Consider the following 15876-nt stretch of genomic DNA (forward strand, 5'->3'; position numbering starts at 1 on the left):
ATGATGGTGCATGAAAAAGAAAACATCAACGTAAGGGCCAGTGGCGCAATGGATAACGCGTCTGACTACGGATCAGAAGATTGTAGGTTCGACTCCTACCTGGCTCGAGAATGTTGCCGTGATCGTATAGTGGTTAGTACTCTGCGTTGTGGCCGCAGCAACCCCGGTTTGAATCCGGGTCACGGCATCTTATAGATTCTGCACAAAGCTTTAAATAAGCTGATTTTTGAAATTTTGCAATCAGTAAATAGGCAGCAAACTTCATCTTCTTCATCAATTCTTCTCTATGCATGCGATGGTTAATATTCAGTGATTCTACCTCCTCACAAAACTTAAGACAAACAGGAACTTCACAAATGACCATAACATTTATACAGAAATGTTTAGCCTCTCTTACAAGATATTCTTTTAAAGCAAAAACAATAGTAATTAGCAAGTGTGGCACTTCATCATCAAGTGTCATTTAACTCAATGCAAAAAGCAGTGGCCACAGTTCTGTATTTTCCACGCAGATTTGCTGCAGTTTTAAATACACAGCATGTCACTTCTTTGTGCAGATTCTGCAGCGGTTTGGCACCTGCTCCATGACAGGTGTCAAACCGCAGGGGAGAACCACAGGTTAATCCACAGATAAACCACATGTCTGTTGACAATGTTGACAAGTGGATTTAGACAAATCCATGCGGAAAATTCCACAGCAGAATTGGCAACATGAGCACACACCCTAAGCGTCTTTCTCTCCCTCTCTTGCCAACAGTAATTAGCAAGTTTGACACTTCATCATGCATTCGTGTACTCAGCAATGCTAGTTAGTCGACTGAGTAACAGGTGTCTCTCAGGCATCTTTCTCTCCCCCTCTCTCTCACCCTCTTCAAGGGTGGTGCACAAGTCTCTAACTCTATCTTTGAGGGTGGTGAACAAGTCTCACAATTTCCTTCTCACCCTCTGTGCAGGTGGTGCTCAACTCTCTCTCTCTCTCTCTCTCTCTCTCTCTCTCTCTCTCTCTCTCTCTCTCTCTCTCTCTCTCTCTCTCTCTCTCTCTCTCTCTCTCTCTCTCTCTCTCTCTCTCTCTCTCTCTCAACAGGTTGTGCTTCATCGTCTTACTCTGCCACTCTCTCTCACCCTCTTCGAGGGTGGTGTGCAAGTCTCTACCTCTATCTTCGAGGGTGGCGAACAAGCCTCGCTATTTCTTTCTCACCCTCTTTGCAGGTGGTGCTTAGCTCTCACACTCTCATCACCCACTCTAAGCGCAATCGATCAACTCTTTTCAGCGGTCGATCATCACTAATCTACAATAAAATTCATCATCTTTATTATTTTTCTTTCCTTTTGACAACTTTTGTCTGCCAAGTAGTGATTTTGCTGGTTACTCTCAAGATAGTAATATTAAGTAAAAGGAAACTTTACATATAACTTGTAAATTGTTTCTTTTGCATGATTTCTTTTTCTATCTGCCAACTAGTGAATTTGCTTTCTCGAAAAATGTGAGAAAAATTGAAACATCGCACATGAATGCAGGAAGATAGAAATTGTTCATTCTAAAACATGAATTTCAGATTGAACAAAAATATTTTGTTTCAGATTCTGAGTGGATTGGCAAGAAAAGAAAGACTTATGTGGCGATGACAGCCTATTGCAGGTTTTACTTTGCTTTAGCATGATGGTGCATGAAAAAGAAAACATCAACGTAAGGGCCAGTGGCGCAATGGATAACGCGTCTGACTATGGATCAGAAGATTGTAGGTTCGACTCCTACCTGGCTCGAGAATGTTGCCGTGATCGTATAGTGGTTAGTACTCTGCGTTGTGGCCGCAGCAACCCCGGTTCGAATCCGGGTCACGGCATCTTATAGATTCTGCACAAAGCTTTAAATAAGCTGATTTTTGAAATTTTGCAATCAGTAAATAGGCAGCAAACTTCATCTTCTTCATCAATTCTTCTCTATGCATGCGATGGTTAATATTCAGTGATTCTACCTCCTCACAAAACTTAAGACAAACAGGAACTTCACAAATGACCATAACATTTATACAGAAATGTTTAGCCTCTCTTACAAGATATTCTTTTAAAGCAAAAACAATAGTAATTAGCAAGTGTGGCACTTCATCATCAAGTGTCATTTAACTCAATGCAAAAAACAGTGCCCACAGTTCTGTATTTTCCACGCAGATTTGCTGCAGTTTTAAATACACAGCATGTCACTTCTTTGTGCAGATTCTGCAGCGGTTTGGCACCTGCTCCATGACAGGTGTCAAACCGCAAGGGAGAACCACAGGCTAATCCACAGATAAACCACATGTCTGTTGACAATGTTGACAAGTGGATTTAGACAAATCCATGCGGAAAATTCCACAGCAGAATTGGCAACATGAGCACACACCCTAAGCGTCTTTCTCTGCCTCTCTTGCCAACAGTAATTAGCAAGTTTGACATTTCATCATGCATTCGTGTACTCAGCAATGCTAGTTAGTCGACTGAGTAACAGGTGTCTCTCAGGCATCTTTCTCTCCCCCTCTCTCTCACCCTCTTCAAGGGTGGTGCACAAGTCTCTAACTCTATCTTTGAGGGTGGTGAACAAGTCTCACAATTTCCTTCTCACCCTCTGTGCAGGTGGTGCTCAACTCTCTCTCTCTCTCTCTCTCGTGCTTCATCGTCTTACTCTGGCACTCTCTCTCACCCTCTTCGAGGGTGGTGTGCAAGTCTCTACCTCTATCTTCGAGGGTGGCGAACAAGCCTCGCTATTTCTTTCTCACCCTCTTTGCAGGTGGTGCTTAGCTCTCACACTCTCATCACCCACTCTAAGCGCAATCGATCAACTCTTTTCAGCGGTCGATCATCACTAATCTACAATAAAATTCATCACCTTTATTATTTTTCTTTCCTTTTGACAACTTTTGTCTGCCAAGTAGTGATTTTGCTGGTTACTCTCAAGATAGTAATATTAGGTAAAAGGAAACTTTACATATAACTTGTAAATTGTTTCTTTTGCATGATTTCTTTTTCTATCTGCCAACTAGTGAATTTGCTTTCTCGAAAAATGTGAGAAAAATTGAAACATCGCACATGAATGCAGGAAGATAGAAATTGTTCATTCTAAAACATGAATTTCAGATTGAACAAAAATATTTTGTTTCAGATTCTGAGTGGATTGGCAAGAAAAGAAAGACTTATTTGGTGATGACAGCCTATTGCAGGTTTTACTTTGCTTTAGCATGATGGTGCATGAAAAAGAAAACATCAACGTAAGGGCCAGTGGCGCAATGGATAACGCGTCTGACTACGGATCAGAAGATTGTAGGTTCGACTCCTACCTGGCTCGAGAATGTTGCCGTGATCGTATAGTGGTTAGTACTCTGCGTTGTGGCCGCAGCAACCCCGGTTTGAATCCGGGTCACGGCATCTTATAGATTCTGCACAAAGCTTTAAATAAGCTGATTTTTGAAATTTTGCAATCAGTAAATAGGCAGCAAACTTCATCTTCTTCATCAATTCTTCTCTATGCATGCGATGGTTAATATTCAGTGATTCTACCTCCTCACAAAACTTAAGACAAACAGGAACTTCACAAATGACCATAACATTTATACAGAAATGTTTAGCCTCTCTTACAAGATATTCTTTTAAAGCAAAAACAATAGTAATTAGCAAGTGTGGCACTTCATCATCAAGTGTCATTTAACTCAATGCAAAAAGCAGTGGCCACAGTTCTGTATTTTCCACGCAGATTTGCTGCAGTTTTAAATACACAGCATGTCACTTCTTTGTGCAGATTCTGCAGCGGTTTGGCACCTGCTCCATGACAGGTGTCAAACCGCAGGGGAGAACCACAGGTTAATCCACAGATAAACCACATGTCTGTTGACAATGTTGACAAGTGGATTTAGACAAATCCATGCGGAAAATTCCACAGCAGAATTGGCAACATGAGCACACACCCTAAGCGTCTTTCTCTCCCTCTCTTGCCAACAGTAATTAGCAAGTTTGACACTTCATCATGCATTCGTGTACTCAGCAATGCTAGTTAGTCGACTGAGTAACAGGTGTCTCTCAGGCATCTTTCTCTCCCCCTCTCTCTCACCCTCTTCAAGGGTGGTGTGCAAGTCTCTACCTCTATCTTCGAGGGTGGCGAACAAGCCTCGCTATTTCTTTCTCACCCTCTGTGCAGGTGGTGCTCAACTCTCTCTCTCTCTCTCTCTCGTGCTTCATCGTCTTACTCTGGCACTCTCTCTCACCCTCTTCGAGGGTGGTGTGCAAGTCTCTACCTCTATCTTCGAGGGTGGCGAACAAGCCTCGCTATTTCTTTCTCACCCTCTTTGCAGGTGGTGCTTAGCTCTCACACTCTCATCACCCACTCTAAGCGCAATCGATCAACTCTTTTCAGCGGTCGATCATCACTAATCTACAATAAAATTCATCACCTTTATTATTTTTCTTTCCTTTTGACAACTTTTGTCTGCCAAGTAGTGATTTTGCTGGTTACTCTCAAGATAGTAATATTAGGTAAAAGGAAACTTTACATATAACTTGTAAATTGTTTCTTTTGCATGATTTCTTTTTCTATCTGCCAACTAGTGAATTTGCTTTCTCGAAAAATGTGAGAAAAATTGAAACATCGCACATGAATGCAGGAAGATAGAAATTGTTCATTCTAAAACATGAATTTCAGATTGAACAAAAATATTTTGTTTCAGATTCTGAGTGGATTGGCAAGAAAAGAAAGACTTATTTGGTGATGACAGCCTATTGCAGGTTTTACTTTGCTTTAGCATGATGGTGCATGAAAAAGAAAACATCAACGTAAGGGCCAGTGGCGCAATGCATAACGCGTCTGACTACGGATCAGAAGATTGTAGGTTCGACTCCTACCTGGCTCGAGAATGTTGCCGTGATCGTATAGTGGTTAGTACTCTGCGTTGTGGCCGCAGCAACCCCGGTTTGAATCCGGGTCACGGCATCTTATAGATTCTGCACAAAGCTTTAAATAAGCTGATTTTTGAAATTTTGCAATCAGTAAATAGGCAGCAAACTTCATCTTCTTCATCAATTCTTCTCTATGCATGCGATGGTTAATATTCAGTGATTCTACCTCCTCACAAAACTTAAGACAAACAGGAACTTCACAAATGACCATAACATTTATACAGAAATGTTTAGCCTCTCTTACAAGATATTCTTTTAAAGCAAAAACAATAGTAATTAGCAAGTGTGGCACTTCATCATCAAGTGTCATTTAACTCAATGCAAAAAGCAGTGGCCACAGTTCTGTATTTTCCACGCAGATTTGCTGCAGTTTTAAATACACAGCATGTCACTTCTTTGTGCAGATTCTGCAGCGGTTTGGCACCTGCTCCATGACAGGTGTCAAACCGCAGGGGAGAACCACAGGTTAATCCACAGATAAACCACATGTCTGTTGACAATGTTGACAAGTGGATTTAGACAAATCCATGCGGAAAATTCCACAGCAGAATTGGCAACATGAGCACACACCCTAAGCGTCTTTCTCTCCCTCTCTTGCCAACAGTAATTAGCAAGTTTGACACTTCATCATGCATTCGTGTACTCAGCAATGCTAGTTAGTCGACTGAGTAACAGGTGTCTCTCAGGCATCTTTCTCTCCCCCTCTCTCTCACCCTCTTCAAGGGTGGTGCACAAGTCTCTAACTCTATCTTTGAGGGTGGTGAACAAGTCTCACAATTTCCTTCTCACCCTCTGTGCAGGTGGTGCTCAACTCTCTCTCTCTCTCTCTCTCTCTCTCTCTCTCTCTCTCTCTCTCTCTCTCTCTCTCTCTCTCTCTCTCTCTCTCTCTCTCTCTCTCTCTCTCTCTCTCTCTCTCTCTCTCCTAACAGGTTGTGCTTCATCGTCTTACTCTGGCACTCTCTCTCACCCTCTTCGAGGGTGGTGTGCAAGTCTCTACCTCTATCTTCGAGGGTGGCGAACAAGCCTCGCTATTTCTTTCTCACCCTCTTTGCAGGTGGTGCTTAGCTCTCACACTCTCATCACCCACTCTAAGCGCAATCGATCAACTCTTTTCAGCGGTCGATCATCACTAATCTACAATAAAATTCATCATCTTTATTATTTTTTAGGGCGGCACGGTGGCTCAGTGGTTAGCAAACACGGGGAGAACATACAAACTCCTTGCAGATGTTGTCCTTGGTGGGTTCAAATCCCACCAAGGACAACATCTGCAAGGAGTTTGTATGTTCTCCCCGTGTTTGCGTGGGTTTCCTCCGGGCACTCCGGTTTCCTCCCACATTCTAAAGACATACTAATAGGGAAATTAGATTGTGAGCCCCATCGGGGACAGTGATGATGATGTGTGCAAAATGTAAAGCGCTGCGGAATATGTTAGCGCTATATAAAAATGAAGATTATTTATTTATTTATTTTTCTTTCCTTTTGACAACTTTTGTCTGCCAAGTAGTGATTTTGCTGGTTACTCTCAAGATAGTAATATTAAGTAAAAGGAAACTTTACATATAACTTGTAAATTGTTTCTTTTGCATGATTTCTTTTTCTATCTGCCAACTAGTGAATTTGCTTTCTCGAAAAATGTGAGAAAAATTGAAACATCGCACATGAATGCAGGAAGATAGAAATTGTTCATTCTAAAACATGAATTTCAGATTGAACAAAAATATTTTGTTTCAGATTCTGAGTGGATTGGCAAGAAAAGAAAGACTTATGTGGCGATGACAGCCTATTGCAGGTTTTACTTTGCTTTAGCATGATGGTGCATGAAAAAGAAAACATCAACGTAAGGGCCAGTGGCGCAATGGATAACGCGTCTGACTACGGATCAGAAGATTGTAGGTTCGACTCCTACCTGGCTCGAGAATGTTGCCGTGATCGTATAGTGGTTAGTACTCTGCGTTGTGGCCGCAGCAACCCCGGTTCGAATCCGGGTCACGGCATCTTATAGATTCTGCACAAAGCTTTAAATAAGCTGATTTTTGAAATTTTGCAATCAGTAAATAGGCAGCAAACTTCATCTTCTTCATCAATTCTTCTCTATGCATGCGATGGTTAATATTCAGTGATTCTACCTCCTCACAAAACTTAAGACAAACAGGAACTTCACAAATGACCATAACATTTATACAGAAATGTTTAGCCTCTCTTACAAGATATTCTTTTAAAGCAAAAACAATAGTAATTAGCAAGTGTGGCACTTCATCATCAAGTGTCATTTAACTCAATGCAAAAAACAGTGCCCACAGTTCTGTATTTTCCACGCAGATTTGCTGCAGTTTTAAATACACAGCATGTCACTTCTTTGTGCAGATTCTGCAGCGGTTTGGCACCTGCTCCATGACAGGTGTCAAACCGCAGGGGAGAACCACAGGCTAATCCACAGATAAACCACATGTCTGTTGACAATGTTGACAAGTGGATTTAGACAAATCCATGCGGAAAATTCCACAGCAGAATTGGCAACATGAGCACACACCCTAAGCGTCTTTCTCTGCCTCTCTTGCCAACAGTAATTAGCAAGTTTGACATTTCATCATGCATTCGTGTACTCAGCAATGCTAGTTAGTCGACTGAGTAACAGGTGTCTCTCAGGCATCTTTCTCTCCCCCTCTCTCTCACCCTCTTCAAGGGTGGTGCACAAGTCTCTAACTCTATCTTTGAGGGTGGTGAACAAGTCTCACAATTTCCTTCTCACCCTCTGTGCAGGTGGTGCTCAACTCTCTCTCTCTCTCTCTCTCTCTCTCTCTCTCTCTCTCTCGTGCTTCATCGTCTTACTCTGGCACTCTCTCTCACCCTCTTCGAGGGTGGTGTGCAAGTCTCTACCTCTATCTTCGAGGGTGGCGAACAAGCCTCGCTATTTCTTTCTCACCCTCTTTGCAGGTGGTGCTTAGCTCTCACACTCTCATCACCCACTCTAAGCGCAATCGATCAACTCTTTTCAGCGGTCGATCATCACTAATCTACAATAAAATTCATCACCTTTATTATTTTTCTTTCCTTTTGACAACTTTTGTCTGCCAAGTAGTGATTTTGCTGGTTACTCTCAAGATAGTAATATTAGGTAAAAGGAAACTTTACATATAACTTGTAAATTGTTTCTTTTGCATGATTTCTTTTTCTATCTGCCAACTAGTGAATTTGCTTTCTCGAAAAATGTGAGAAAAATTGAAACATCGCACATGAATGCAGGAAGATAGAAATTGTTCATTCTAAAACATGAATTTCAGATTGAACAAAAATATTTTGTTTCAGATTCTGAGTGGATTGGCAAGAAAAGAAAGACTTATTTGGTGATGACAGCCTATTGCAGGTTTTACTTTGCTTTAGCATGATGGTGCATGAAAAAGAAAACATCAACGTAAGGGCCAGTGGCGCAATGGATAACGCGTCTGACTACGGATCAGAAGATTGTAGGTTCGACTCCTACCTGGCTCGAGAATGTTGCCGTGATCGTATAGTGGTTAGTACTCTGCGTTGTGGCCGCAGCAACCCCGGTTTGAATCCGGGTCACGGCATCTTATAGATTCTGCACAAAGCTTTAAATAAGCTGATTTTTGAAATTTTGCAATCAGTAAATAGGCAGCAAACTTCATCTTCTTCATCAATTCTTCTCTATGCATGCGATGGTTAATATTCAGTGATTCTACCTCCTCACAAAACTTAAGACAAACAGGAACTTCACAAATGACCATAACATTTATACAGAAATGTTTAGCCTCTCTTACAAGATATTCTTTTAAAGCAAAAACAATAGTAATTAGCAAGTGTGGCACTTCATCATCAAGTGTCATTTAACTCAATGCAAAAAGCAGTGGCCACAGTTCTGTATTTTCCACGCAGATTTGCTGCAGTTTTAAATACACAGCATGTCACTTCTTTGTGCAGATTCTGCAGCGGTTTGGCACCTGCTCCATGACAGGTGTCAAACCGCAGGGGAGAACCACAGGTTAATCCACAGATAAACCACATGTCTGTTGACAATGTTGACAAGTGGATTTAGACAAATCCATGCGGAAAATTCCACAGCAGAATTGGCAACATGAGCACACACCCTAAGCGTCTTTCTCTCCCTCTCTTGCCAACAGTAATTAGCAAGTTTGACACTTCATCATGCATTCGTGTACTCAGCAATGCTAGTTAGTCGACTGAGTAACAGGTGTCTCTCAGGCATCTTTCTCTCCCCCTCTCTCTCACCCTCTTCAAGGGTGGTGCACAAGTCTCTAACTCTATCTTTGAGGGTGGTGAACAAGTCTCACAATTTCCTTCTCACCCTCTGTGCAGGTGGTGCTCAACTCTCTCTCTCTCTCTCTCTCTCTCTCTCTCTCTCTCTCTCTCTCTCTCTCTCTCTCTCTCTCTCTCTCTCTCTCTCTCTCTCTCTCTCTCTCTCTCTCTCTCTCTCTCTCTCTCTCTCTCTCTCTCTCTCTCTCTCTCTCTCTCCTAACAGGTTGTGCTTCATCGTCTTACTCTGGCACTCTCTCTCACCCTCTTCGAGGGTGGTGTGCAAGTCTCTACCTCTATCTTCGAGGGTGGCGAACAAGCCTCGCTATTTCTTTCTCACCCTCTTTGCAGGTGGTGCTTAGCTCTCACACTCTCATCACCCACTCTAAGCGCAATCGATCAACTCTTTTCAGCGGTCGATCATCACTAATCTACAATAAAATTCATCATCTTTATTATTTTTCTTTCCTTTTGACAACTTTTGTCTGCCAAGTAGTGATTTTGCTGGTTACTCTCAAGATAGTAATATTAAGTAAAAGGAAACTTTACATATAACTTGTAAATTGTTTCTTTTGCATGATTTCTTTTTCTATCTGCCAACTAGTGAATTTGCTTTCTCGAAAAATGTGAGAAAAATTGAAACATCGCACATGAATGCAGGAAGATAGAAATTGTTCATTCTAAAACATGAATTTCAGATTGAACAAAAATATTTTGTTTCAGATTCTGAGTGGATTGGCAAGAAAAGAAAGACTTATGTGGCGATGACAGCCTATTGCAGGTTTTACTTTGCTTTAGCATGATGGTGCATGAAAAAGAAAACATCAACGTAAGGGCCAGTGGCGCAATGGATAACGCGTCTGACTACGGATCAGAAGATTGTAGGTTCGACTCCTACCTGGCTCGAGAATGTTGCCGTGATCGTATAGTGGTTAGTACTCTGCGTTGTGGCCGCAGCAACCCCGGTTCGAATCCGGGTCACGGCATCTTATAGATTCTGCACAAAGCTTTAAATAAGCTGATTTTTGAAATTTTGCAATCAGTAAATAGGCAGCAAACTTCATCTTCTTCATCAATTCTTCTCTATGCATGCGATGGTTAATATTCAGTGATTCTACCTCCTCACAAAACTTAAGACAAACAGGAACTTCACAAATGACCATAACATTTATACAGAAATGTTTAGCCTCTCTTACAAGATATTCTTTTAAAGCAAAAACAATAGTAATTAGCAAGTGTGGCACTTCATCATCAAGTGTCATTTAACTCAATGCAAAAAACAGTGCCCACAGTTCTGTATTTTCCACGCAGATTTGCTGCAGTTTTAAATACACAGCATGTCACTTCTTTGTGCAGATTCTGCAGCGGTTTGGCACCTGCTCCATGACAGGTGTCAAACCGCAGGGGAGAACCACAGGCTAATCCACAGATAAACCACATGTCTGTTGACAATGTTGACAAGTGGATTTAGACAAATCCATGCGGAAAATTCCACAGCAGAATTGGCAACATGAGCACACACCCTAAGCGTCTTTCTCTGCCTCTCTTGCCAACAGTAATTAGCAAGTTTGACATTTCATCATGCATTCGTGTACTCAGCAATGCTAGTTAGTCGACTGAGTAACAGGTGTCTCTCAGGCATCTTTCTCTCCCCCTCTCTCTCACCCTCTTCAAGGGTGGTGCACAAGTCTCTAACTCTATCTTTGAGGGTGGTGAACAAGTCTCACAATTTCCTTCTCACCCTCTGTGCAGGTGGTGCTCAACTCTCTCTCTCTCTCTCTCTCTCTCTCTCTCTCTCTCTCTCTCTCTCTCTCTCTCTCTCTCTCTCTCTCTCTCTCTCTCTCTCTCTCTCTCTCTCTCTCTCTCTCTCTCTCTCTCTCTCTCTCTCTCTCTCTCTCTCTCGTGCTTCATCGTCTTACTCTGGCACTCTCTCTCACCCTCTTCGAGGGTGGTGTGCAAGTCTCTACCTCTATCTTCGAGGGTGGCGAACAAGCCTCGCTATTTCTTTCTCACCCTCTTTGCAGGTGGTGCTTAGCTCTCACACTCTCATCACCCACTCTAAGCGCAATCGATCAACTCTTTTCAGCGGTCGATCATCACTAATCTACAATAAAATTCATCACCTTTATTATTTTTCTTTCCTTTTGACAACTTTTGTCTGCCAAGTAGTGATTTTGCTGGTTACTCTCAAGATAGTAATATTAGGTAAAAGGAAACTTTACATATAACTTGTAAATTGTTTCTTTTGCATGATTTCTTTTTCTATCTGCCAACTAGTGAATTTGCTTTCTCGAAAAATGTGAGAAAAATTGAAACATCGCACATGAATGCAGGAAGATAGAAATTGTTCATTCTAAAACATGAATTTCAGATTGAACAAAAATATTTTGTTTCAGATTCTGAGTGGATTGGCAAGAAAAGAAAGACTTATTTGGTGATGACAGCCTATTGCAGGTTTTACTTTGCTTTAGCATGATGGTGCATGAAAAAGAAAACATCAACGTAAGGGCCAGTGGCGCAATGGATAACGCGTCTGACTACGGATCAGAAGATTGTAGGTTCGACTCCTACCTGGCTCGAGAATGTTGCCGTGATCGTATAGTGGTTAGTACTCTGCGTTGTGGCCGCAGCAACCCCGGTTTGAATCCGGGTCACGGCATCTTATAGATTCTGCACAAAGCTTTAAATAAGCTGAATTTTGCAATCAGTAAATAGGCAGCAAACTTCATCTTCTTCATCAATTCTTCTCTATGCATGCGATGGTTAATATTCAGTGATTCTACCTCCTCACAAAACTTAAGACAAACAGGAACTTCACAAATGACCATAACATTTATACAGAAATGTTTAGCCTCTCTTACAAGATATTCTTTTAAAGCAAAAACAATAGTAATTAGCAAGTGTGGCACTTCATCATCAAGTGTCATTTAACTCAATGCAAAAAGCAGTGGCCACAGTTCTGTATTTTCCACGCAGATTTGCTGCAGTTTTAAATACACAGCATGTCACTTCTTTGTGCAGATTCTGCAGCGGTTTGGCACCTGCTCCATGACAGGTGTCAAACCGCAGGGGAGAACCACAGGTTAATCCACAGATAAACCACATGTCTGTTGACAATGTTGACAAGTGGATTTAGACAAATCCATGCGGAAAATTCCACAGCAGAATTGGCAACATGAGCACACACCCTAAGCGTCTTTCTCTCCCTCTCTTGCCAACAGTAATTAGCAAGTTTGACACTTCATCATGCATTCGTGTACTCAGCAATGCTAGTTAGTCGACTGAGTAACAGGTGTCTCTCAGGCATCTTTCTCTCCCCCTCTCTCTCACCCTCTTCAAGGGTGGTGCACAAGTCTCTAACTCTATCTTTGAGGGTGGTGAACAAGTCTCACAATTTCCTTCTCACCCTCTGTGCAGGTGGTGCTCAACTCTCTCTCTCTCTCTCTCTCTCTCTCTCTCTCTCTCACTCTCTCTCTCTCTCTCTCTCTCTCTCCTAACAGGTTGTGTTTCATCTTCTTACTCTGGCACTCTCTCTCACCCTCTTCGAGGGTGGTGTGCAAGTCTCTACCTCTATCTTCGAGGGTGGCGAACAAGCCTCGCTATTTCTTTCTCACCCTCTTTGCAGGTGGTGCTTAGCTCTCACACTCTCATCACCCACTCTAAGCGCAATCGATCAACTCTTTTCAGCGGTCGATCATCACTAATCTACAATAAAATTCATCACCTTTATTATTTTTCTTTCCTTTTGACAACTTTTGTCTGCCAAGTAGTGATTTTGCTGGTTACTCTCAAGATAGTAATATTAGGTAAAAGGAAACTTTACATATAACTTGTAAATTGTTTCTTTTGCATGATTTCTTTTTCTATCTGCCAACTAGTGAATTTGCTTTCTCGAAAAATGTGAGAAAAATTGAAACATCGCACATGAATGCAGGAAGATAGAAATTGTTCATTCTAAAACATGAATTTCAGATTGAACAAAAATATTTTGTTTCAGATTCTGAGTGGATTGGCAAGAAAAGAAAGACTTATGTGGCGATGACAGCCTATTGCAGGTTTTACTTTGCTTTAGCATGATGTGCATGAAAAAGAAAACATCAACGTAAGGGCCAGTGGTGCAATGGATAACGCGTCTGACTACGGATCAGAAGATTGTAGGTTCGACTCCTACCTGGCTGGAGAATGTTGCCGTGATCGTATAGTGGTTAGTACTCTGCGTTGTGGCCGCAGCAACCCTAGTTCGAAACCGGGTCACGGTATCTTATAGGTTCTGCACAAACCTTTAAATAAGCTGATTTTTGAAATTTTGCAATCAGTAAATAGGCAGCAAACTTCATCTTCTTCATCAATTCTTCTCTATGCATGCGATGGTTAATATTCAGTGATTCTACCTCCTCACAAAACTTAAGACAAACAGGAAATGACCATAACATTTATACAGAAATGTTTAGCCTCTCTTACAAGATATTCTTTTAAAGCAAAAACAATAGTAATTAGCAAGTGTGGCACTTCATCATCAAGTGTCATTTAACTCAATGCAAAAAACAGTGCCCACAGTTCTGTATTTTCCACGCAGATTTGCTGCAGTTTTAAATACACAGCATGTCACTTCTTTGTGCAGATTCTGCAGCGGTTTGGCACCTGCTCCATGACAGGTGTCAAACCGCAGGGGAGAACCACAGGCTAATCCACAGATAAACCACATGTCTGTTGACAATGTTGACAAGTGGATTTAGACAAATCCATGCGGAAAATTCCACAGCAGAATTGGCAACATGAGCACACACCCTAAGCGTCTTTCTCTCCCTCTCTTGCCAACAGTAATTAGCAAGTTTGACACTTCATCATGCATTCGTGTACTCAGCAATGCTAGTTAGTCGACTGAGTAACAGGTGTCTCTCAGGCATCTTTCTCTCCCCCTCTCTCTCACCCTCTTCAAGGGTGGTGCACAAGTCTCTAACTCTATCTTTGAGGGTGGTGAACAAGTCTCACAATTTCCTTCTCACCCTCTGTGCAGGTGGTGCTCAACTCTCTCTCTCTCTATCTCTCTCTCTCTCTCTTCATCGTCTTACTCTGGCACTCTCTCTCACCCTCTTCGAGGGTGGTGTGCAAGTCTCTACCTCTATCTTCGAGGGTGGCGAACAAGCCTCGCTATTTCTTTCTCACCCTCTTTGCAGGTGGTGCTTAGCTCTCACACTCTCATCACCCACTCTAAGCGCAATCGATCAACTCTTTTCAGCGGTCGATCATCACTAATCTACAATAAAATTCATCATCTTTATTATTTTTCTTTCCTTTTGACAACTTTTGTCTGCCAAGTAGTGATTTTGCTGGTTACTCTCAAGATAGTAATATTAAGTAAAAGGAAACTTTACATATAACTTGTAAATTGTTTCTTTTGCATGATTTCTTTTTCTATCTGCCAACTAGTGAATTTGCTTTCTCGAAAAATGTGAGAAAAATTGAAACATCGCACATGAATGCAGGAAGATAGAAATTGTTCATTCTAAAACATGAATTTCAGATTGAACAAAAATATTTTGTTTCAGATTCTGAGTGGATTGGCAAGAAAAGAAAGACTTATGTGGCGATGACAGCCTATTGCAGGTTTTACTTTGCTTTAGCATGATGGTGCATGAAAAAGAAAACATCAACGTAAGGGCCAGTGGCGCAATGGATAACGCGTCTGACTACGGATCAGAAGATTGTAGGTTCGACTCCTACCTGGCTCGAGAATGTTGCCGTGATCGTATAGTGGTTAGTACTCTGCGTTGTGGCCGCAGCAACCCCGGTTCGAATCCGGGTCACGGCATCTTATAGATTCTGCACAAAGCTTTAAATAAGCTGATTTTTGAAATTTTGCAATCAGTAAATAGGCAGCAAACTTCATCTTCTTCATCAATTCTTCTCTATGCATGCGATGGTTAATATTCAGTGATTCTACCTCCTCACAAAACTTAAGACAAACAGGAACTTTACAAATGACCATAACATTTATACAGAAATGTTTAGCCTCTCTTACATGATATTCTTTTAAAGCAAAAACAATAGTAATTAGCAAGTGTGGCACTTAATCATCAAGTGTCATTTAACTCAATGCAAAAAACAGTGCCCACAGTTCTGTATTTTCCACGCAGATTTGCTGCAGTTTTAAATACACAGCATGTCACTTCTTTGTGCAGATTCTGCAGCGGTTTGGCACCTGCTCCATGACAGGTGTCAAACCGCAGGGGAGAACCACAGGCTAATCCACAGATAAACCACATGTCTGTTGACAATGTTGACAAGTGGATTTAGACAAATCCATGCGGAAAATTCCACAGCAGAATTGGCAACATGAGCACACACCCTAAGCGTCTTTCTCTGCCTCTCTTGCCAACAGTAATTAGCAAGTTTGACATTTCATCATGCATTCGTGTACTCAGCAATGCTAGTTAGTCGACTGAGTAACAGGTGTCTCTCAGGCATCTTTCTCTCCCCCTCTCTCTCACCCTCTTCAAGGGTGGTGCACAAGTCTCTAACTCTATCTTTGAGGGTGGTGAACAAGTCTCACAATTTCCTTCTCACCCTCTGTGCAGGTGGTGCTCAACTCTCTCTCTCTCTCTCTCTCTCTCTCTCTCTCTCTCTCTCTCTCTCTCTCGTGCTTCATCGTCTTACTCTGGCACTCTCTCTCACCCTCTT

General features: G+C 41.8%; 18 non-coding genes across 18 annotated transcripts; all 18 read left to right on the forward strand.

The window, feature by feature from the left end:
- The first annotated feature begins 34 nt into the window (after positions 1-34).
- On the forward strand, positions 35-107 carry TRNAR-ACG (transfer RNA arginine (anticodon ACG)). Its single transcript has one exon. It is a non-coding gene; the product is annotated as a tRNA-Arg (tRNA).
- Positions 108-115: 8 nt separating this feature from the next.
- Positions 116-187, forward strand: TRNAH-GUG (transfer RNA histidin (anticodon GUG)). The gene has a single exon. It is a non-coding gene; the product is annotated as a tRNA-His (tRNA).
- A 1504-nt stretch (positions 188-1691) lies between these two features.
- On the forward strand, positions 1692-1764 carry TRNAH-AUG (transfer RNA histidin (anticodon AUG)). The gene has a single exon. It is a non-coding gene; the product is annotated as a tRNA-His (tRNA).
- Positions 1765-1772: 8 nt separating this feature from the next.
- Positions 1773-1844, forward strand: TRNAH-GUG (transfer RNA histidin (anticodon GUG)). The gene has a single exon. It is a non-coding gene; the product is annotated as a tRNA-His (tRNA).
- Positions 1845-3246: 1402 nt separating this feature from the next.
- TRNAR-ACG (transfer RNA arginine (anticodon ACG)) lies at positions 3247-3319 on the forward strand. Its single transcript has one exon. It is a non-coding gene; the product is annotated as a tRNA-Arg (tRNA).
- An 8-nt stretch (positions 3320-3327) lies between these two features.
- Positions 3328-3399, forward strand: TRNAH-GUG (transfer RNA histidin (anticodon GUG)). The gene has a single exon. It is a non-coding gene; the product is annotated as a tRNA-His (tRNA).
- Positions 3400-4801: 1402 nt separating this feature from the next.
- TRNAR-ACG (transfer RNA arginine (anticodon ACG)) lies at positions 4802-4874 on the forward strand. Its single transcript has one exon. It is a non-coding gene; the product is annotated as a tRNA-Arg (tRNA).
- Positions 4875-4882: 8 nt separating this feature from the next.
- On the forward strand, positions 4883-4954 carry TRNAH-GUG (transfer RNA histidin (anticodon GUG)). Its single transcript has one exon. It is a non-coding gene; the product is annotated as a tRNA-His (tRNA).
- A 1810-nt stretch (positions 4955-6764) lies between these two features.
- Positions 6765-6837, forward strand: TRNAR-ACG (transfer RNA arginine (anticodon ACG)). The gene has a single exon. It is a non-coding gene; the product is annotated as a tRNA-Arg (tRNA).
- An 8-nt stretch (positions 6838-6845) lies between these two features.
- Positions 6846-6917, forward strand: TRNAH-GUG (transfer RNA histidin (anticodon GUG)). Its single transcript has one exon. It is a non-coding gene; the product is annotated as a tRNA-His (tRNA).
- Positions 6918-8339: 1422 nt separating this feature from the next.
- TRNAR-ACG (transfer RNA arginine (anticodon ACG)) lies at positions 8340-8412 on the forward strand. Its single transcript has one exon. It is a non-coding gene; the product is annotated as a tRNA-Arg (tRNA).
- Positions 8413-8420: 8 nt separating this feature from the next.
- Positions 8421-8492, forward strand: TRNAH-GUG (transfer RNA histidin (anticodon GUG)). The gene has a single exon. It is a non-coding gene; the product is annotated as a tRNA-His (tRNA).
- A 1536-nt stretch (positions 8493-10028) lies between these two features.
- Positions 10029-10101, forward strand: TRNAR-ACG (transfer RNA arginine (anticodon ACG)). The gene has a single exon. It is a non-coding gene; the product is annotated as a tRNA-Arg (tRNA).
- An 8-nt stretch (positions 10102-10109) lies between these two features.
- On the forward strand, positions 10110-10181 carry TRNAH-GUG (transfer RNA histidin (anticodon GUG)). Its single transcript has one exon. It is a non-coding gene; the product is annotated as a tRNA-His (tRNA).
- A 1520-nt stretch (positions 10182-11701) lies between these two features.
- On the forward strand, positions 11702-11774 carry TRNAR-ACG (transfer RNA arginine (anticodon ACG)). Its single transcript has one exon. It is a non-coding gene; the product is annotated as a tRNA-Arg (tRNA).
- Positions 11775-11782: 8 nt separating this feature from the next.
- Positions 11783-11854, forward strand: TRNAH-GUG (transfer RNA histidin (anticodon GUG)). The gene has a single exon. It is a non-coding gene; the product is annotated as a tRNA-His (tRNA).
- Positions 11855-14854: 3000 nt separating this feature from the next.
- TRNAR-ACG (transfer RNA arginine (anticodon ACG)) lies at positions 14855-14927 on the forward strand. Its single transcript has one exon. It is a non-coding gene; the product is annotated as a tRNA-Arg (tRNA).
- Positions 14928-14935: 8 nt separating this feature from the next.
- Positions 14936-15007, forward strand: TRNAH-GUG (transfer RNA histidin (anticodon GUG)). The gene has a single exon. It is a non-coding gene; the product is annotated as a tRNA-His (tRNA).
- The last annotated feature ends 869 nt before the right edge of the window (positions 15008-15876 follow it).

The sequence above is a fragment of the Dendrobates tinctorius genome, unplaced genomic scaffold (genome assembly GCF_039654945.1).
Source record: "Dendrobates tinctorius isolate UK_male_01 unplaced genomic scaffold, ASM3965494v1 ptg000632l, whole genome shotgun sequence".
In the NCBI taxonomy this organism is placed as follows: domain Eukaryota; kingdom Metazoa; phylum Chordata; class Amphibia; order Anura; family Dendrobatidae; genus Dendrobates; species Dendrobates tinctorius.